Genomic DNA, 23,641 nt, shown 5'->3' with positions numbered 1-23,641 from the left:
GAATGAGTACACTGCATAATAGTCATGTTTCGGGTACTTCAGGGTATGTTACAGGGAAGTGCAAGAGGTGTGACAAAATACTGTGTAACAGATGCCCCTTAAAGCATGAAGGCAGAATGAGGAGTGATGGTTGAGATGCTCTATGAGCTCTTGCAAGGACAAGGACATGCACTGTCAGGAGACCTACAAATCAAGGATGCATATACATATACATATATTTATCTGAGATAAAGACATGAATCTATGGCATGGGTGCAGCCATTCAGATTATGAAGACTATATGAAAAGATCTATGGTATGGGCACAACCATCCAGATAATGAGGATCATCATAAATATAAAGTCCCATGGTATGGTCACATCCATCCATATAGTAGAAACATGTATACAATCATGAAAAACATATAACTCCACGCAACCTAAATCATATTAGCCAAGATTCAGGGTCTTGCGCTCCATCCCGACCTGATAAAATTAGAAATTCCAACATGCGAATGAATGTGTTGAAGTCAAACATACTAGAAAAACACCTGATTACCAGCTAATGATGTGGACTATTACCATGTATGAGAGAATCCACCAATAATGAAAACGACTCTGAAGGTACAACAGTACAATCCATGAATGTGATAATGAATTTGAAGTTGAACACTCGTGGAATCACCCGATCGAAAGCCAATGATGAAAACCTGTCGTCAGATGTGAAGAACTTGCCATTAAGGCATGCAAGCTCTAAGGTACTGAAAGGGAGTTTCTAAGTCATCTTCCTGGATAATGAGCTGAAGTCGACAGGAAGCGACCTGTTAAAGGAGGGCAATGATGAATCCCCCATCATCGACACGAAACAAGGAATAAAGTGGAATAATTTTCAAGACTATAACAATGACTCAAACAGTGTATAGGTAAATAACTATAAATTGGACTTCTCTTGAACACTGGCGACACGACTCTAGAGTGTGGCAGCATCTGACTCGACATAGGACTAAAGGTCATGATGATAATATGAAATAGTGAAATGAGAGGAAAAAATGGATCACCCAAATCTGGGAGGACAAGTGACTGAGTAAGTATATCCCAAACCCGGCACGAGAACAAAAGAGTGTCATGTTCAAGAGCGACATGCTACCTATACAAAGGATGTTTCATATTCATTTTTCCCATGATATTTCTAGTGAGTACCCCAATTATTTTTATCACAATATTGAAGGGGATAGCATATGCTTGTCATATAAGTTAATTCTTCGAATGAATCCATCCTAGTAAGTTTTACAAGCCCTAGGAAGGAGGAGCTTGGTCTCATCATGGTGACGAGTCTTTCGTCGTAAAGTTTTAATGAGTCTGACGTAAGAATGACTCAGAATCTTTTTCACATTTAGAGATTTTGAAAAAGAGATGGAAAAGAAAACTCCATCATGTCCATTTTGGTAATTTGTCCCTCGAATCCAAAAAGGTAGAAAAAAATATCTAAGAGAACCGCTTGACCATGTCGATCAAGGTATACCTTTTTCATAAGTAGTCAATCTCAGACCGAAAAAGGGGTAACATATACTGAGGTGACGTCGATTCATTTACTTTAACAAGTTAAAAATGACAAGTACTTGGCAATATTTTTAGTTTTCGAGAGTCAAAAAAGAGCTCAAAGATGACTCCAGGGGGGTTCCTTTCTCGTTTATTTAATGAGTCCAAAAAAGAGATAAAATAGAACTCGCAAGAATCAGTTAATAATGATCACTATTCACCCGAAGGTACCTGTAACTACACAAAGAAACACACTCGTCACTAATATGGAGAAATAATAATAAAATATTATTAAAATATTGACAAAAATGACATGAAAAACTTATATATAACCAAAAGTAAAATTATTTTTTAACATTTTACCATAGTAAGTTCTGAAAGTGCATTTGTGCCCTAATTTCCTCGATTTTTAACTGGCTGTTACAGGAGATCTAGAGTGCCATTTCATGAACCTTCTGCAACAGGTAAGAGGACCATCCCTGATCTTGCATTTTATCACCTTCTTACGCACTTTTAATGGTAATTTATGGGCTATAAAGGATAATTTTCAATTTTTAGGGCATCGAAGATCATCGCGGGTATGGTCATCAGAGCCATGATGATCGCGCTTGATCCTAAAGGCTCGCGCAATGATATCGCTCTGCTTCTAAAAATAAGCGTGATGGTGCCGAAGCAGAGTTTTTGGAAGAAAATCCCTCTTTTCAAGCAATTTTTTTTATTTTAATCCATGAAAAAAACATTAATTAGTGTTAAATGATGTTTTGCAGGAGATCATGGTTCTCGAATGGAAAGAAAGAGGCCATGAGGTTGAATACCAAAAAGCAGCTCATAATCCTGAAGGCATCAACACTCTAAGTAATTGTGGGTTGCTAATGTTCTTTAGGACCACATGTCTAAGGGCCCAGATGGAATTGCTACCCTATTTGATCAGTCTCTGGGATATAGATCAAGATATCTTCATCATAAAAGGCCAAGAAATAAAACTTGAGGAGGTGGATATTTACTTCATCGTGGGATTGTCTCGAAGAGGAGAAGCGATCCAACTCTTTGGACCTTGCACAGGAGGTGAAAGTATGAGAACTCTAGTCCAGAGGCACTATCTAGGTGTCGAAATGACCAACGGAGGGAAGGTGAAAATAGAAACAATCACCAACAACCTCATCTTCTGACTGATCTTGTTCACTATGGCACGTGTATCTAGCACACAAGACTTACATGAGGCTTCAAAATCCCAGTTCCAGTATGCTATTGCGTGTTTGACTCCCAACATATTTAACTAGTGTCGAGGTCTTCTTGGAAAATATGAAAAGACAACTGACTAATTCGAAGCATGGATACCTAAAGAAATTTGAGTTTGGATCAATACTGGTGACCTTCTTTTTAGAGTGAGTTCCCTTATTCTCGTATCAGTGGGTAGAGGTACCAAATACTGTCCCCCGAGATCCAAAAGAAAGGTTTAGCATATGCATTACCCACCACCATTTTTCGCTTGGCTAGAATGTCAGCTACTCATGGTAGACGACTATGCTTATGTTGGCATGGATTTCAGGTGGGATCTATATCTACCTCTGCCACCAGGAGAATAGTGGATTGATGCAGGTAAAACTTGTTTTTTGGAATTTTTTTCAAGTTTTATGATTTTTTGTAAAAGTGTAAACTGAGACTCAACTTGTGATAAATGTGTAGATGTGGGACCAGATAGACCACCTATCATGTCACCAATAGCACAGCAAGTTTCCCATCGGATAGTGGGTGCAAATTACGAAGAAGTGGCAGATCCCTTAGCTGAAATGGAGCACAACTTGGAGGCGATAACTCGAGGAGTCCCATAGTATGCCACTATTGATGAGGTTCCACTACGTTGGAAGAGACACATAATGGAAGTATCTACGAGATTGTGTCAACTATTACGCCGAGTGATCAGAGCGGTCTCTTGCTATCATGAGCACCATGCAGGCCAATAGCCTTTCTAGCTCTTTTACACATTTTGTAGGCTTTGAAAGCCAAATGTCGCAAAACACTCTATTTTTTGATATCTGGATGTAAAAAATCTAACAGACATGATATATATATATATATATATATATATATATATATATATATATATATATATATATATATATATATATATATATATATATATATATATACATATATATACATATAGATATATATAGATACATACATACATACATACATACATACATACATACATACATACATACATACATACATACATATATATATATATATATATATATATATATATATATATATATATATATGCATGTTTTATTTTCTACTTATGTGTCCATAATATGATCAGTTTTATAAATGACACAAATGCCTATCAAGAACAAAATTTGCTAATGCATTTGTTAATGTATTTAAATTACATGGAATATGTTGATATGTGATGAAATCAAAATTTCTTTCCAGTAATATAACACGTAGATACATACGCAATATTTGTGGATTTCTCACTGAGTAATGATTGTTTAACTGTAACACAATGAGCTATGAATCCAACTTGACAACTAAATCCCTAATGCCAAGAGAAATTGCTTCTAACAAGAGTTCAATGACTGCATTGTATTCAACAATATTATTAGTTGTTTGACCAAGGCATATACATTGTAAGTTAATCAGTTCGCCATTAGGGACATAAAGTACCCATGTTGCAGAAGACAAGTTCTGTCTGCTGTTATGCTCCTATATCAATAGGTATCATATTTCATGATTGACTTGATTAGCTCTGCAATATGTACAAACCTTTTCTTGTTGCAAAGGTCTTCCATATTCTAAAAAATCAAAAAATTTAAAAAAATGCAAAGAGGGTATACCCTAAAAGAAAAATCGAAGGGTAGAAAAGAATAAGATGGTCAAAAAAGTGAAAGAAATGAACTCCAAAGGAAAAGGACCAGGAAAGTGTGCAAATCCAAATGCCACTACTATTTCACTTCTCTGTAAATTAAGCATCATGTACAGCTTGTTGAACCTTTTTATCATAGTTTATGAATGGTCAAATAGCTTAATGTTGGCCAGTTCATGTTTGAATTTCCCGTTTTAGAGATATAGAATAAAAATTTGTCCAAACTATTTAAACTTGGCAGATAAGTAGATAGGTAGAGAAACAAAGGAGCTCAATTGCTAAATTTGAGCCCTTGGAAGAAATAAGTGCAGATTTAGATAGGCTTATCATGTAAAGAAAAGAAAGTTGTTGAGGGTTTGCCAGTCCAAGTGCACCCAAGGAAAAGGAGAAAAAATGTTAGGTACAATAGGTTGGGTAGGCAGTTTTGGTGTTGCAGAAGCATACTTATGATTGACTTTGTCTCTCAAAATGTTCATCTTACTGTTATCATAAGTACCATGGCAGTTTTATATTTTGATGCAGTTCAAGCGAGGCATGACTAACTCCCCTTCACACTTCTCCCCAATCACTTACTAATCTCCCTCAAAAGATATTAAGATCTGCTTAATATCCTTAAAAAGCACTCATTCCATTTTTCATCAGATGCCTAAGTAAAACCCCATTTTTGTTTACTTAGGGAAGTGGCCACATCTCCTCTATAAACCCCTGTTAGCCTAAGTGTTAAATGTTAAATTTCCAACATTATACTTAGCGCTGGTTATTTCACAAATTCTTATTAACTGTTAACATTATTATATAAATCCCTTATGATTCTTCCCTTTCCCCGTATTATATGTATATATAATATAATCCCCAAATATTAATATCCCGCCCTAGTTTTATTATAAACCTTAGTACTATACAAATCGGGAATTAGAGGTTTATCTGAAACCTATTAATAACCCTTACCACCGCGCCATTTAAAGGATTAATTAACATTTGGTTGATTAATAGCTAAAACCAAAACCCCGCGAACCAATCAAATTGCGCCCGATATCATTAATTAACGTTAATTTTGATCGGCCCCGCACATTAAACTCCCCGCCTTGTTCATAAAGCGCCAACCATCAGATCAACGGCCCCAGATCCAATGGCCAAGATCTGTATCGCGACCCCCTCCACCGCTGCACTTTATCGCCCGGGAGATTGGTGGTATCACCGCCCGTACCAGGACGCGTGTCGCTCTCTTGTGCTGCTCGCGGCCCTCCCGTCCAAAACCACTTTAGCCCATAAGCAGTCTGGGGTAAACCACTTACCGCCCTCCCGTTGACCATCCGCCACGTCGTTGCCACATCACCGTCCCATACCCTCCGCTACGCGACAAGATGTCTCGTCATGCTAACGTCATCCGCTCAATAAATGCCAAAAATACCCGCCAAATCGATTTTTGTTAAATAAACAATAAAATGTCATTTTTGCCTCAATTTTCTGCAAACTGTGCTCCATGCAAAGCACGTCCAGTCCACTATTCGAGCAGTTAGCCCATCACCCAGCCAAGAAAGTCCAGCGTCGTGCTCGGCGGTCTGCCATTTGACCTGCAAATTCACAGTTATACCTCTGCAATCCAGGTATTTATCCATGTTTACCCTACATACCTGCAATTTCACTTTTCCACAGAGAATTCTACCTGAAAAAAGCCAACTTTGAGTTCAAATCAGTCTATTTAATCCGTAAAAAGACTCCTAAACCTGTTGTTTAGTCCAATTCTCCACAGAAAGCCCAAATTCCTGTTTGAATACACAAGAACCAAACATGGAAGCCCCCATAGCCCTGAATGTCGCGCCCATGAATGCACCTCATAAAGACTTGAATTATCTACCCTTGGCCGACAAAGATTTCCAAATAAAAGACTTAACTGGTGACAGCAATCATCTTCAGACCTTCTGCCAAATCAGAAATAGTCATCTAAGAAACTCTGACATTTTTGGACTATGGGAATCAAACCTTCCCATGTACTTTCTTCCCTCAATCCATGTTTTCCCAGATATCATTCACCAATGCTGTGCCAGCTATGACCCTATCCACAGAGCAGTTATGTCACCTTCCCAAACCGTCCTTTTTTCCATAACTGTTGAATCCATCAATGAGATGATACATTTCCATTCCACTGAGCCCCTTGCTCGTCTCTCCATGGGATTTTTACTTGAAAAGGCTTCTCAATTGCCTAACTCAGAGATAACCCGGATTGCCCAGATGTTCATGTCACCAAAGCACCAACCTACAGGCCCTCCTCCTTATTTGCACGCCTTTTTCACTGAGACTGGAAAACTCATTCTTGACATGATATCCTTGATCCTGGGATTTAGATCCAGTGAGTATGTGGATGATATCACCCTGGTTCTATTATCTATCTTTACTCCAGGACAGCCCCCTGCTGTCAAATATGACTATGCCACTTTTATAGCCAACAAAATCCATGACCAATTCCTGAATTTGGATAGAGAAGGAGTTTTCAAATACACTTCTTATATATACCATCTGTTGTTATATTATCAGCCAGACAGCTTTCCATTTCCCATCAGGAAACTGGACTCAAAGGGAAATCGGAGGTCTGTGATCTTTTGGAGCTCAGTTTTCCATGACTGTGACTCCCCTTATACCTATAGTGAATTCATTGACTTATTTGTACACCCAGCCTCCACTCTGTTGATAGGAGCTCCTCCTCCTAGAATCACTGGTGATATGAAGAAGATTTTACAGTTGTCCAAACAATACAGGATAGGTGACTGGTACCTCTACCAGAATCACACTGAAATCAGAATATATGGATGTGAACTATGCCCATTCAAGTTGCCTAGATATGTGCCTATGAGGTTATTTGCATTAGAATATTTCAGGCAGCTCATCTATGCAGACTTAAACCACTTTTGTAATGTAAAGAAGAAGGCTCAGCTAAGAATCAGAAATCAGTTAGGCCCTTATGTCATCAATTCTAGAGATGCGTGGAAAGATGTTGAAAATATCTTAGAAGAACACCTTAAATTCAAGAAGAGTTTTCAGTGGGTGCCATATGACCCATGTAGTTTCATAAGTGACAGAAGGGTAAGAAACAGGCTATCAGTATATGTACATCATAGGATTCCAGAAATTGAACAATATGCAAATCAGGAAGAATGGGTAGAAGGGACATTAGTAGAGGAAGTTAGTGAACAAGAAAAGATGGAAAAAGCTATGAAAGATCTTGAAAAAACCCTTGACCTGGACTCTTTTGGACAGGTATCTTTCAAGTGGCCTCAACAATCAGGAGTTGGGACATCCTCTGCTGGAACTTCTCAGCAGCCTGCACAGAGAACCAGCGCATCAGTCACAGGGACTTCAAAGGGCAAAGAGGTGGAAACAACAGAACAACCAATCATGACTGATCAGCCAGGGGGGTCTAGAGAACAGGAACAAGTACAAATTCCTCCAGCCCAATCTAAGGCAGCAGAAATCCTAGCTTTACAAACTCCTCTAAATGAGGAAAAAGGCAAGAAAAGAGATAGAGAAGAAGCCACACCTATCAGTGGACCTGCGGAGCAACCAGGAGCAAAGAGACAAAGGCTGAATCCTCTGTCAGAAGAGGAAATTATTGAAGAAACAACAGACAGTCTAAGAGGTGAGAGGGTAGTCAGCTAGCAGACTTCCCCAGTGGTGGATACATCAACTAGCTCACATAGACAGGAGCTAGAAAGGCAGCACAGTGTAGAGGTATCATCCACCAGGCCACAAAGTAAACAATCCTCAGACATTAAATGGACTTTCATAGAAATTAAGGCTAAAAATGAGCCTGTAAGGATTCAAATGTACAATCAATACTTAAAGATGGCCCCTTCAAACCAACAAAGATTAATGTCTGCATATGACATCAAAGAGGGTAAAATGATAATGAGTTATTTTAAGCCAAAGGTACAACAACCCCAGTCAGCAGCAGATTTCATCAGAACAAACTTGGAGGTTCTAGCCAAAGATATTCATCCAATGGACCAAATTGAACTTCATAAATAGACAGGAGAAATGGTTTATTCTACACTAGCTGACAAGGCAATGTTGGCCCATCAGTTGCAAAGCTCCTTGGACAATACCTCTGCTCAATTACATTTGGAGAAAGCCTCTTCTCTGGCCAAGGACAACAGGATCAAATCTTTAGAAGAAATCATCATTGAACTGGGACATGATCCCAAAGATGCTAAAGGCATAAAGGCACTTATAAAGAAGAAAGAAGAGGACATTGTTGCCCTGAGGAAGCAGCTGAAACTGCCTCCTTCCATGCATCCACAGACCACAGAAGTTGTGCAACAGAAATCAGAGGAAGACATGATGGACCTGCTCATGAAGCTCAATGAAAGATTAACTGATACAGAGCAGGCACTGGAAAAAGCATTAAGAGAGAAGCAGGGAGAGTCGACCTCCCAGCCACCTGAGGTAATTCCTACAGTCACAACTGTAGTCCCCTCAACAATTGCATCAGCATCAGCTCCAAATGTCCCAGCACCTACAGCAGAAGTAATTACAGGTACAGAAATAGCAGCACCAACACCAGGCAACAGTACAAATATGAGCACAGAAGAATTGATAAAGGCCATGGAAGAATTGAGACTCCAAGTGTCAGAGCTGAAACAAGTAAAGGAAAAATTGGCAAAAGTAGAAAAGAGTTATGATAAATCCAAATTAAGTGTGGCAGAGAAAATAAGAGAGGTTAAAACATTAGAGAATAAAGTGAGAACACTAGAGAAGGATCTCACTTTGGATAAGCCTCTGGCAGAAATCAAAGGAATTCTTTGGACCAACATCAATCAATCCCTTAGTGATGTTTGGCCATCTATCCAAACTATTTATGAGCAGGTTGATTTAGTGAGTGTAGCACATGGAGAAATTCAAAAAGCAAGAGCTTTATTAGGACAAATGCCTGATCAAGCCAACCGGCTCATACATTTTTTGAATTACAGAAATAGAGAACAACTGGAACAACTTGGCATCCCAGATAGAATAGGCACCATTTTGGAAATCAAAAAGGTTCTAACCAAGAGAACTTTAATGCAGAATTTGGAAAAAAGATGCCAGGATATGCAAGTGGAAATTAATTCTTTCATGGAAAGGTTTACAATTTTGCAGAAAAAGGGGCTACCAAGTCTTTTAGGAAATAATGACCGGCTTATGAAACACGCAGATTATGTACATAAGTTGAACACATATGTTGTTGATCAAGTTAATTCATCAACAAGTGCTTCAGGAGTAAAAGCACTCCCCTCAGGCCAAAGTCTCTATGATAATTTGGAGAGCTTATTTTATATTGAACATGAAGTAAAACATCTGTTTCAACTCCAGCCTAATTTTATCAGATATACCGAAGCTGATGAAACCTTGAGGAAACTTCAGAGACATAAATTTCCAGAGCAACAATGGTGGGAAGACATGTTGGGGATCCTGTAAATTCCTCTTGGGTAAGATGTACATTTTGGTCTATTTTTCTGTGATAAAGATAAATAGAGATAAATGAGGCTCAAGCATGTCAAAGTATATTTGATCAGGGTCAAAGGATGTCCAAAAACGATAGAGCAACTAGCGCAGAGTATCAGTGGAAGACAGTTGTAAACCGACTCGCAGAACCTATCTCCGGTACATCCAATAAAGAAGGAACGGCCAACACAGCATCAATTTATTGTTTCCCTGTTTCCGAGACCGTTTGTCTCTATCTTTTTGTAAAAAGGGGGTTGATCATCACTAGATATTATCTCCTTCAGATATTTTGTAAGATATTTTGATATTTTGTATAAATACCCCCCCAAATGAAGTATTTGGGGTTGGTTGGTGGGTATTCATAGCTTTTGACTGTAAATACTGAAATTTCTAGAATAAAAGGCTGTTGGAACCATTTTTGTCTGGCCTACTGGATGAGGAATTGATGCTAAGGACCCGTTACAGAATTCTTGAATCATCTTATGGATCAATAAGTCCCTTCTAACTTGTGTTTTACTGTTTTCTACGTTTATCATATCATCTATGTTTCATGATCTCAATAATAAAGAAAAAGAATAATCCAGAATTTGCTTGACTGCACTCTGTTTTCAGTCTTTATTATTCTCTGTGTTTTCTTCAGAATTAGTATAAGCAGTGAATTCTTAATTGCTCCTGCTTCCTGGTTCTTACATTTTGACTATTTGCTAAGGAATTCTTAATTGCTCCCTAACAGTAATCATCCATTTTCCCTCTTTCGATATGCTGAAGGATTCTTAACTGCCCTTCAGCCATTTGAGTTCATTCCATCTAATTTCAGCCTAATTTTGTTCCATGTTTGACCACCTTGCTCTGTGATACCACCTTCTGTTAAGAAACTTAATCCAGAAAGCTATCCTTCTTTGACTCCATCATGCCCAATGGACTGAACTATTCAGTTTACCTCACTGTTCTATTGGATTCCACCATCCAAACACAAAACAAAACCCTTGAACTTCATAACTAGCCTAACACTTTTCAAAACAAAGCTAAATCATAAAGAGAGAGCCCTCTCTGGATGCAGATTGGCTAGAATCTGTATCTAAAAGATTGGTCTGTGGTTACCTCGATCGTATTCCCTTTCTTACAACTTTGGGGAACAACTTGAGTGATAACATCTGCTACGACAAGCACCATCAGAAAAATTGACGTAATGGCTTGATGACATCTGAAAACCAAGTGGAACACAGGGTAAGTAGAAAAACACATGTTTGCAAAGCAAACAAAAACATCAAAACTCAAAACACACACTAATGAATTGACACACTAATGTACAAAAGTCATTACATTAATTTCACACATAATACTTCTTCAGATACAATCCATTTCAGGGTAATGACAATGCATTTCCCTCATAATCACATGGCTCATAGGCACCTTTTTGTAAGACACGCTTAATGATGTAGGGCCCATACCACATGGGTTCGAACTTTCCTGCTCCCAATTTATCGTTGGTCTGATCATAAATAAGGACCAAGTCGCCTTCAAAAAAAGTGTGGGGAGAAACGATTTGGTCAAAATGAGCTCTGACATGTTTCTTTTGAGCTTCGATGACCATTGTAGCAATGCGATGAATCTCGTCAAGCCTCTCAAGATACAGTAGTCATTCCTCTTCAGACGAGGTATCCGGAAGAAGTTTGATAGCTAATTTGAGTGAAGGGATTTTGCATGTCAGCTACTCATGGTAGACGGCTATGCTTATGCTGGCATGGATTTTAGGTGGGATCTATATCTACCTCTGCCACCAGGAGAATAGTGGACTGATGCAGGTAAAACTTGTTTTTTGGATTTTTTTCAAGTTTTATGATTTTTTGTAAAAGTGTAAACTGAGACTCAACTTGTGATAAATGTGTAGATGTGGGACCAGATAGACCACCTATCATGTCACCAATAGCACGGCAAGTTTCCCATCGGACAGTGGGCACAAATTACGAAGAAGTGGTAGATCCCTTAGCTGAAATGCAGTGCAACTTGGAGGCGATAACTTGAGGAGTCCCAGAGTATGCCATTATTGATGAGGTTCCACTACGTTGGAAGAGACACACAATGGAAGTATCTGCGAGATTGTGTCAGCTATTACACTGAGTGATCAGAGCGGTCTCGTACTATCATGAGCACCATGCAGGCCGATAGTCTTTCTAGCTCTTTTACACATTTTGTAGGCTTTGAAAGCCAAATGTCCCATAACACTCTATTTTTTAATATTTGGATGTAAAAATCTAACAGACATGATATATATATATATATATATATATATCTATATATATATATATATATATATATATATATATATATATATATATATATATATATACATATATATAGATATATATATATATATATATATATATATATATACATATGTATATGTATATACATATACATATACATATACATATACATATATACATATACATATACATATATATCTATATATACATATGTATATACATATATATACATATACATACATACATACATATATATATGTTTTATTTTCTACTTATGTGTCCATAATATGATCAGTTTTATAACTGACACAAATGCCTATCAAGAACAAAATTTGCTAATGCATTTGTTAATGTATTTAAATTACATGGAATATGTTGATATGTGATGAAATCAAAATTTCTTTCCAGTAATATAACACGTAGATACACACTCAATATTTGTGGATTTCTCACTGAGTAATGATTGTTTAACTGTAACACAATGAGCTATGAATCAACATGACAACTAAATCCCTAATGCCAAGAGAAATTGCTTCTAACAAGAGTTCAATGACTGCATTGTATTCAACAATATTATTAGTTGTTTGACCAAGGCATATACCTTGTAAGTTAATCAGTTCGCCATTAGGGACACAGAGTACCCATGTTGCGGAAGACAGGTTCTGTCTACTACGACAAGCACCATCAGAAAAACTGATGTAATGGCTTGATGACATCTGAAAACCAAGTGGAACACAGGGTAAGTAGAAAAACACATGTTTGCAAAGCAAACAAACACACCAAAACTCAAAACGCACACTAATGAATTGACACACTAATGTACAAAAGTCATTACATGAATTTCACGCATAATACTTCTTCAGATACAACCCATTTCAGGGTAGTGACAATGCATTTCCCTCATAATCACATCGCTCATAGGCACCTTTTTGTAAGACACGCTTAATGATGTAGGGCCCATACCACATGGGTTCGAACTTTCCTGCTCCCAATTTATCGTTGGTCTGATCATAAATAAGGACAAAGTTGCCTTCAACAAAAGTGTGGGGAGAAACGGTTTGGTCAAAATGAGCTTTGACATGTTTCTTTTGAGCTTCGATGACCATTACAGCAATGCGATGAATCTCATCAAGCCTCTCAAGATACAGTAGTCATTCCTCTTCAGACGAGATATCCGGAAGAAGTTTGATAGCTAATTTGAGTGAAGGGATTTCGCATTCGTTTGGAAGAGTTGCTTCTAAACCATACACCAACTGGAATGTAGTGAATCCAATGGCCATCGTAGTGGAATTTCTATAATCCCAAAGAGTTAATAATAGCATCAAATGCCAATCCTTTTTGTGCTTCCCAATGGTACGCTGAAGCATAGTAATAAAAACTTTATTAACTGCTTCAACTTGGCCATTAGCCTGTGGATAATAAGGAGTTGAGCTATCATGACGAAGGCCCAATTGAGTAGTCAGCTCTGCCATCATGTACTAATGAAAATGTGATCCATGGTTAGTTACAATGGCTTGAGGAACACCAAAACGTGTTATGACGTGGTTAAAAAGGAACTGAGCAGCAGTGATACCGTCAGCATTGTATGTAGGCATCGCCTCGGCCCATTTAGTAAAATAGTTGACGGCGATGATTATATAACCATTCCCCCAGGGCAAGCGAGGGTTACATGTCATGAAATCAATTCCCCATTTAGCAAATGGGCCAACAATAACTATTGGGTGTAAGGGTGTGGGCGGGGCGCGCTTCTTGCAGTTGAAAATCTGGCATTCATGGCATTTTTGAACAACTAGAATACAATCTTTGAAGATAGAAGGCCAGAAATAACTAGCGTGGAGGATTTTCTAAGCGGTGGTGTAGCCTAACATATGACCACCACAGGAACCAAAGTGGTAATCATTCAAGACCCGTTCAGCCTCTTCTAGGGTGAGACACCTGCGAAGAACAGAGTCCACACCGACCCGATACAATGTATCACTAAGGATCCGATAGGGTTGGGACTGATGCCGGATGTGGCGTCAGTCAAATTGAGACAAATCAGATCAGAAGGTTTGGGTTTGAAGATAAATGATAATATATCCATACCATGGGTCGAGAGTGTTGATCAAAAACAGAGTCTCATCGAGAATGTGCTAAGTAAAATCATTAGAAGTGCTTGCAAATGGAAGGGCACATATCAAGTCAGCAAAAACGAAATATTTCTTTGATTTGGCGGTAGTAAAGTCCAAATCAAACTCCTGCATGATAACAATACATTTGGAGTATATTCCCCCAGTAACTGAAGTGTTAGAATATAGGTCATGGGTTTGCAATAAAAAATCACTGTGGTTTTTTGTGAAAGGATATAGTGCTGAAATATTTAGACAGCATGAACTACTACCATGGCAAGCTTCTTGACATGGACATATCGAGACTCAGTATAGAGAATATTTCGGCTTAAATAATAAACCGCATGCTCGTTGCCATCATCGTCATCCTGAACTAATACCATAGCAATAGTAGTATTACTTGTAGCCAAGTACAGGAAATAATCGTGTTGGTAATTAGGGGGATACAGTAAAGGAACACTAATAAGCATGTCTTTTAAAGCATCAAAGGATTTTTGGGCAACTTCATCCCAAATGAAAGTGATCCCCTTCTTAAGTAAGCGAGTAAAACCTTTGGCGAGTTTAGAATAATTCGGAATGAATTAACAGAGAAAGTTAGCCTTTCCTTGAAAGCTATGCAATTGCAGCAATGAGGTGGGGGGGTAAGTTGACAATGGCCTCAACTTTTAAAGGATCGATTCGGATACCTTCGCAAGATACCACAAAATCCAAGAGTCAACCACATTCAATGCAAAAAATCCATTTATGTGGATTGAGATGGATGTTATAATGCTAACATCTTAGAAAAATGGATCTTAAGTGATCCAGATGGTCATGACGCTTAGCAGAATGAATTGGTAATTCATCAAGGTAAGGCTGAACAATGTGTCGAATATCGTGAAACACATAAAGCATTGCTCTTTGGAAGGTAGCACCAACATTTTTTAAACCAAAAGGAAGCTTTTTATAAGAAAAAGTGCCCTAGGGACAGATAAAGGTCATCTTATGTTGATCAGCAGGTGAAATGTTGATCTGGTTGTAGCCAGAAAAACCGTCCATGAATGAGAAAATCTCACTCCCAGCACATCGTCGATGATCTAATCGATAAATGGAGTGGGATAATTGTCTTTTGGCATGCGTAATTGATATTGCGGTATCAACACAGACATAGATCATGCCCTGCTTTTTAGCAATAGGGACAATGTTGGATACCCAATCTATCAATGGGATGGGATAAATAAAACCTGCTTTTAAAAGCTTCTCCACTTCTACTTTAATAGCAGCAACCTTTCGAGGATGCACGGGGCGAATCCATTGGCAAAAAGGCTCGGCACTAGGATATGCCGGCATTTCATGCATCACTATTGTTGGATCAATACCAGACATTTCCTCGTATGACCATGTGAATACATCTCAAAATTCTTTGAAAATTTGAGTGTAAACCCTCATCTCATCTGGAGAACAGGAAACCCCAATATGAATGTTCTTGACAATTCCAAGTTTAATGGAAATGTCAAGAGGCATAGTAGCAATGATGTTTCCCATATTACCCTCTGACAGGACTTCATGCACCAGGATAGGTGTTTGAAGTGGAGGCATGGGGAAATGAGAAACAAATGCTTCAAGACATGAAGGCATCTCACTGAGGTTGGGAAGAAATGAAGAACGATGATGGAGACTGTTCCAAGGAGTTTCATCTAGAGACATGACCTCAATGATACTCTCATCGGTGGGGAATGTCTCATTCAAAGGATCCAAAGAATCCCAAGAACCAAGCCAAGGAGATGGTACATAAGTGTCCAGGTTCATATTGAAAACAGTATGACTTTCTGAAGCGACCATCGAAGCTAAGACAATTTCTTGATAATTTTTCTCCAATGGACTTAAAGGCATAGAATCGCCAAATGAATCAATTTGATCTGGGGTAGGAATAATCCAAGGATTCGTAGAAACCAAGATCATATTGATTGAAGTAACATTCGGAGGTGGGAGAGTAAAATTACCCATTAAAGCAGAGTCTTTGAAGAGACCTGCCCCCACACTCTCATAAGGAATCTCAGTATTTCCCACGTAAGGGACATTGTCGTTGGATGAACTAGAAGAGAAGAAAGACAGTTGGTCGACGGTGAAAATTTTTCCTTTGTGAGGGAAACGAAGCACCCGGAACATAAAAGAAACCACAAAAAACAAAGCATGGGTCCAACTTCACCCGAGAAGAAGATTGTAGTTGAGATTCACATCTACAACTTCTTCTTCTAATTCAATGGTCTTTCCTTCCAATGTAATCGACAAGTTCGTGAGAATACCATATGGATGTGAGCCTCTGTCATCAAAGGCTTCCAAGGTGTTCTGGGACTGGTTGAGGGAAGGATAGCCAATGGCCTTCCAACACAAAACATACATGACGCAGGTGGAAACACCTTCATCAATAATAGTCTGATGGATCGTCTTTTCTTTAATAAGAATCTGTATCAGAAAAGCAATCTGATGAGGAAGATGAGGAAAGTGGTTTTCGAGATCAAAAGTAATTAGACTCAAATCGGAAGGATCAATATCACCTATAGCAGACAACAGTGACTTCCGTTGCATTGGACAGGTTTGGAGAACCTCCAAGGTAGACATCACCGAGGTAATTGAGCTAAATCATCAACAATATTGTAGTGTTGTGCAACTCTAGCATTTTGATTATAATATGATTTCCGAAGTACACCCTCGGGAGGTGGTCGGATTACGGATTCACTGTTAGGGTGCTCAATATGGATCAGACCAGAACTAGATGGAGGAGAAGTAAAGGGATATCAGTGACTTCTTTCTCCGTCGTCTGCTTATGTGTAGTTTGATAGTCCTCAGTTCAAATTGCAATCAAAATAGGTGATGAAACTTGTGTCATGAAAACTTGGGAACTAGAGGAGGCAGAGGATTGTGGTTGGTCTACCAACTGTGTCTGCTGAGATGGAAAAGGTTCTTTTAAAACAGCTGGAGTACCTTTCAACAAGCGGTGAACTTCATAAAGTCAGGGACAATCCTTGGTGTAATGATCTTCCTCATAGATGAGGTAAGGATGTTTCAGCTTTCTCTTAGAAGCATCATCAACAGATGATTTGGGTGGATCTTGTTTTGGGGCATCGGTTTTGGCTTTACCTTTTCCTTTTTTCTTACCTTTAGATACTTTATCTACTGAGGTAGACTAAACAGCATGTACCTCAGAGGTTTTACTAGGACTAGATGAATTTCTCGAAGGATTATTGGAACCAATGCTTCAAACATATTTCTTCTTCGAAGAAACTTTCGTGGAAGTCTAAGACATGGAACCAATCACACCATCAACAGGTGATACATCAGGAGACTTTGATGTTGTCAGATTTGAAGATGGTCTCGGAGTATCAGGCAACATCTCATACAATGTGCCAGATTGTGAATAGAATAAGTCTAGACTCTGAGCACGGGAAATAGCTTGTTCTTCAGTAACACATCCACCCATAGCTATATCCTTAGAAATCTTGTTAACGAATGATTTTGTGAACCATTTATTCAACAACTCATCAGCAATATCGAATTTGATGAGGTGACACCGATGTCTCCATTCATGGATATGATCGAAAATGTGGGTCGTGGTATCTTGCTTAATGGATGTGAGCAAAAGAGTGTCAGTTTCATACTGAACCGACAATTGGAAGTGGGTGAGGAATGACATAGTTAGAGAGTTGAAGTTAGCATAGGTACCTCAAGGAAAATCGATATACCATTTTGCAGCAACACCTATGAGGATTCTCTGAAACAGGTGAAGACGGATATAATCATCAACATACGAATTGGAGGAGCACCATAGGTGATATGTCATCACATGGGCTTGTAGGTCCTCCTTAGACTTTCCTTCGAATTTGGGGCAATTGCTTGGAATTTTAGTTGGAATTGGAGGCCAGTAAGGCGAATGAAGAATGGGATCATTCGTGAGCCTTGAAACATCAGGCAACTCCAACGTAGTCAAGAAAGGAAATTGCATGTTGAACAACATATAGGGTCTTTGAGGAGACCCAAAATGCAGGTTCCATCCTTGCTGATAAGGATTTTAACCCCATAGTGGAGGATTTTGTCCATATCGGACTTGATTTTGTCCCCTCTAAGGGATTTTGTCTAGGGTAGGTTTGATATTGACCTACCATAAGCCACTGATAAGCATTGTACGTGGCATATGGGTTGTAAGGTTGTTGAACTGGTTGACCCTGAACCTGAAGAGATTGACCCTGCTATTGCAGGGGTTGACCTTGGGCTTACAAGGGCTGACCTTCTTGATACGCATATAAAGCTTGTTGCTGCAAAGGTTGACCTTGTCGTTGCAAAGGCTAACTTTGTTGTTGTAAAGGTTGACCTTGTTACTGCAAAGGTTGGCCCTACGAGTACAAAGTTTGAGTAGACTATTGAAAAAACTAAGTTTGCTACTGCAACAGTTGTTGAGACTCGGCAAAGGTTTCCCCCGCTCTTGTAATAGTTGCCCTTGTTGCTGTAAATTTTTCCCTTGCTACTACACAGGTTTCCCTTGTTGCTGCAAGGGTTTTCCTTGCTGCTGCAAAGGTTTTCCTTGCTGCTGCAAAGGTTGTCCTTGCTATTGTAACGGTTTTTGGACAGTTCCTTGGGATATACCCTGTGGGTATTCATAATTTCCAAATTGAATCTAACCATATCCACCAGGAATAGTGGATTGACCAGGCTGGACATAAGCTCCTGCTTGAGGAATGTAAGATGGATTAACCAAGGCTTGCGAACCATATGGGACATAATCTTGTTGGAGTGGAATCTGAGACATATAAGGTTGTTGATATTGGATGTTTCCTGATCCAAATGGACCAACAAGTTTAGGAATACTACCATAAGAAGGTTGATTAACTCCAACCATGTGAGTTTGTAATCCACTCAGATTGGTTTCACTTGACACAAGAGGAGTATTCGGATCTTGCCCCCCAGGTGGTGGCACATTCTGTCCACTTGATGGAGGGGTAGAAAAACTCATTGAAACCTGACCTAAAATAGTCGGTTGTACCAGAAGGGTTAGTTGAAACAACGAGACAAGCTATGATGGAATCGTAAGTTGAACAAGAATTGACGTGACAATAGTTTGTATAGAAGTTCGAGAGGTCGTGTTTTGAATGAATAGACCAGATGTAGGCATATAATTTGAAGACCAAATGGGATTTTGATACAATGACGAAGCACTAGGAGTACCTGAAACTAACTGAGCTAAGGTTGTATAACTAGGTGGCAACATGGGTCCACTAGTTTCAGGAAGGGTGAGAGATGGGACTCTTCCTGTAAAAGGAAATCCTTCTAGAGGAAATTCATACCCTTGTTCATCATTAATATGAGGAGTATGGGTAGCGGAAACTTCCGAATGACCCAGAGAAGAGGTTGGGATTTCACCTTCTGACTCCATAGATGGAAACAACTGGTGATGAGGAACCTAAGATGTGTGAGGGGATAACTCCAAAGGAATACCAAGCTGATTGTAAGGACTATAAGGACTCTGAGTAGATATCACAACAGAATCGAATAACAGATTTGATGAATAAATAACAAGCCTCTACAGACTCTTAGGAGTCTGAATAGGATTATCATAGGTATCAGGATAAGATTGTTGAGGTGACTAGAAATCTGATGGAGGTGGACGAGAAGACAGGGGTTAGATACTTTGAATAATCCCAAGTTAAAAATATTGATCCTCAAGTGACTGACGAAGCTCCAGATGAACTCCTTGGGAGGACCCTTCAGTATAAAACAATGAAGGGGAACTATGAGATGAACTCAATGGTTCATCCATGATGGCTTCCTCTCAAGAGAAAAAAAGGAAAGGAGATTCGTGAAATTAACAAGGAATTACTCAATATTGGTCCAAGAAGCAACTGCTTGGGTTCGACATGTTTATTGTGGGCAATTATTTTTAGAAACAAAATCTTTTCCTTTTCATCTTTTAAGAGTCGATAAAACGATGAAAAGGTGACTCTAGTCTCTTTCGATGGTTTAGCGAGCTTGAAAGGACAAGTTTTCGATGATCTTTTCACATTTAAAGAGTTAGAAAAGATCAAAATGACCACTCAGGTAACTCTAGGAAAAAGGAGTACCAAGTAACCATGAACTGCAATATACACCCCAGCAAATAAATTTACAAAGGACTTGATGTATGTGTAGGAAATCTCCCTGAATGTTGTGCTCGGTGTATCACATTTACAAGGTAGCAGACTCAGCTTCCTATGGATAAAGGTTTGCAACCTATGAGGGTCTCCCTTTATATACTCGACATTATCAGGAGCACAAGTCCATGCTAGCATTGTCTAATGCAAGAGCGAATGACAACTACTAAGTTTTATAGATGTCAGAACATGTCTCTAGCCTAGACCACTAAGTGCGAATGTTAATGTTTCAAATGCTCCTTAGATTAATTGATAGATTTTTAAGTTGATCTTGGAATTATGTTTCGATTTCAAGGCCTAAACGATGTTACCTGTTCCTAAAATTCAACTAAATGATGAAATGAAATCCTTCAATTCGATGAAATCTATCTATGTAGGGAAGAAGATCACCCAAATCATGCATTGAACAAGAAAAAGTGTATTAATGACAATTTTCAAATGAAAAATGCAAAATGCAAAACATGAAATCTAATCTTTCATATCATAAGCAAATGCAATGTCAAAACAAAAACCTTAAATCAAACTACCTCAAGATATAATGATGATTTTTCCTTTTCACTTTAGTGAAATCAATGTAATCTAGTGAAAAAAGTAAAAGAGAATGCAAACAAGCCAACAAACATGAAAATCTCTTTCACATTAATGATTTGAATGCAATAAAAAATGCTTCGAAAACTATTGAAAAGATAAACACTTTCACTTTCGCTTTTCAAAACACAAACTCAAAGAAAACACTTCCTTTCGATTCAAATGAGACAATCAATTTGTAATATATTGTTTTTCAAATGGAACTTAAGCGACTTTCATAGTATCTACTCAATCCGACACTAATGAAAACAACTTAAGACACAAGAACCAAAAGTGATTTGCAAAGGACGCCCAAACACACAAAAGACTCTTTAACACAAGTAATTGATCTCTGATGAGAAGATCAATGAGCGGATGAAGGATGACCTAGAAGACCTAGAAACCCTAAAAGGCTAATCAAACTTCAAACACACTTAAACCAAGTTAAGAGGTGATTGCAATTAGACAAGAAAAGATTCAACTAAAATCACACTGGTAAATCACTGGGAGAAGGCAAAAAGAACTGAAAATCAGAAGACAAACCCTAAATTTCTTCGATTTTTGCTATCATCGCACCTGTTAAGAGAAAAGCAGCGATCATCACTACTATAATCACCACATCTGCGATATCAAAATAGACTGTGAGGGCCAAAAACGTGATGGAAGAGAAAAACAAAGGAAAAACACAAAATATTCAAGAACAACTCAAATTAGCAACCCTCAGGCATTTACCAGAAAGTGAGACTAACTATAGACAAACAATGAAGTCTGGGAATGAATGGTTGATCAAACTCATCAAAAGAGAAGGTGAAGAATTGGAATTAAAGGATCATAGTCTCCCTAGTGGAGTCATGATTTTGTTGACAAGGTTAATCCTCTCTATGGACAGAGACGAGCCCTCTAGCCCAATGAGTGGGTCTAGCAACTGAAGTGACAATCAACTAGACATCTTCCTAGGTTACACTTGAAAAGAAGAATGAAGGAGATGGCTACTTCGTTCTAATGCTATTCTAATTTCCTTTGTTGAGGACACTGAACTGCTTATGTCATGGGCTTGTTGCTACTTCTCTTAGCGTTTATGCACCTGCACAAGTGATCAAGATGCAACAAGACATACAAAAACAAATAACAAATCCAATAACAACCTACTTAACTAATCAAGGAATGTCAAGCTAAATGATACATGAAAATATACATTTTGGGAAGATGAACGAGAAATTGTGTATTATTAGAAAGTAAAGGGAAGTTTACAACCAAAGCCTTGATGTTGATAGGCTCTCCTTGAGTGGTGATCAAAGTCCAAGCCAAGAATTCTCCAAGCAATCCTTCTCCAAGTCAAATGAATATCCTCTAGGCACAATATTAGCATAAGGGTGGGAATAGACATAGACCAACCATTTGGGAATGGGAAAGGATGAATTTGTAGGCTGGGAAAGGGAGTTAGAACCTCTCCAAAGATAGGATTAGGCCCTCATCTAAAGGAGGTAGCTCATAGGGATAAGACAAAGAGGCCATGTTGGGAGGATTCGACCTCATCTATGCGTAACAACCTCTAGCTCGTCACTTTAGAAGCTTCTAGATCACAAAGATTCTCATACTCTTTAGGAAAATTACCTTTTTGGGATCATCGCAAGTATGCAAGGGAATAGAGTGATTCCATCACTTGTCAGGTACAATGCAATAGGCAACCATCACTGTTTTAAGCCTCATAAGAGCGATGATTCTCATTTTAGAGTTTTAAGAGCTATTTCTTCAGGGAAAGCTCAAGTCATTTTCCAATCAAAGTCTTAGGAGGGATCTAAGCTACATACATGAATGGATACACTGCATAATGGTCATGTTTTGGGCACTTCGGGTTATGTCACAAGGAAGTGTAGGAGGTGTGACAAAATACTATGTAACAGCCATATGCTTCTGGGATGTTCACAATCACAATATTGATGCATTGATGAAATCGTTCGTTGGATGATAACCGGATGATCACATTCTAGAGTTCACCAATTCTTGGATAACATGTTCTATCAAGTTGGATGATCTATGTAGTTGTCTTGCTCCATTGGGCATTGATCGTCTTAGTGATGGAGAGTGGCATGACATTGACTGATGCGCCAGAATCAACCAAACAGTTGTGGACATTGAAATTGAAGATTTCAATTGATAAAAGGAAATGTTGGTAGAGTGATTTCACCTCCTCCATATAGAGCGTGTTGAACACAAATGTGAGTGCTTCAAGAGACTTGCTTGTTCCCTTACTGCAAGAGGTGGCATCACCTATAGAAGTTTGCCCAAGTGCGCACAGAAGAAGGTCCCGCTGACTCGTGATCTTGGTTAACTCATATAGAGATATGTTTGTAGGAGTCTTCTTCATGTCTTTTACGATGTTGTAATCCAAAGTGGAGAGACTCATCAGGTTTCCGGGGCTAGACTTATGTTCATGGTGTCTGGTGGAATGCTCTTTCTTTTGCTGCTCATGGATACGCTTTGTTGTTGTTGTCTTCCCAAATTTACTCTGAGTTTTCTGTGTTGAGTTGACCAGTGGATCTATTGTCCTTAGTATGTATTTTCTTATTTTATCTCTTGATATCTCAATCATAGTGGGGACCCCTTGACTTTTCAATTTTTACCGATTGTTCTACTTCATGTTCAAACCATCACTCAGAGGCTCCTTCTTGGT

Source organism: Pinus tabuliformis, chromosome 2_2 (genome assembly GCF_031772625.1).
Source record: "Pinus tabuliformis cultivar Carrire ecotype Pingquan chromosome 2_2, CPIR1, whole genome shotgun sequence".
Classification (NCBI taxonomy): Eukaryota; Viridiplantae; Streptophyta; class Pinopsida; order Pinales; family Pinaceae; genus Pinus; species Pinus tabuliformis.
Note: the sequence above shows the minus strand (reverse complement) of the source record.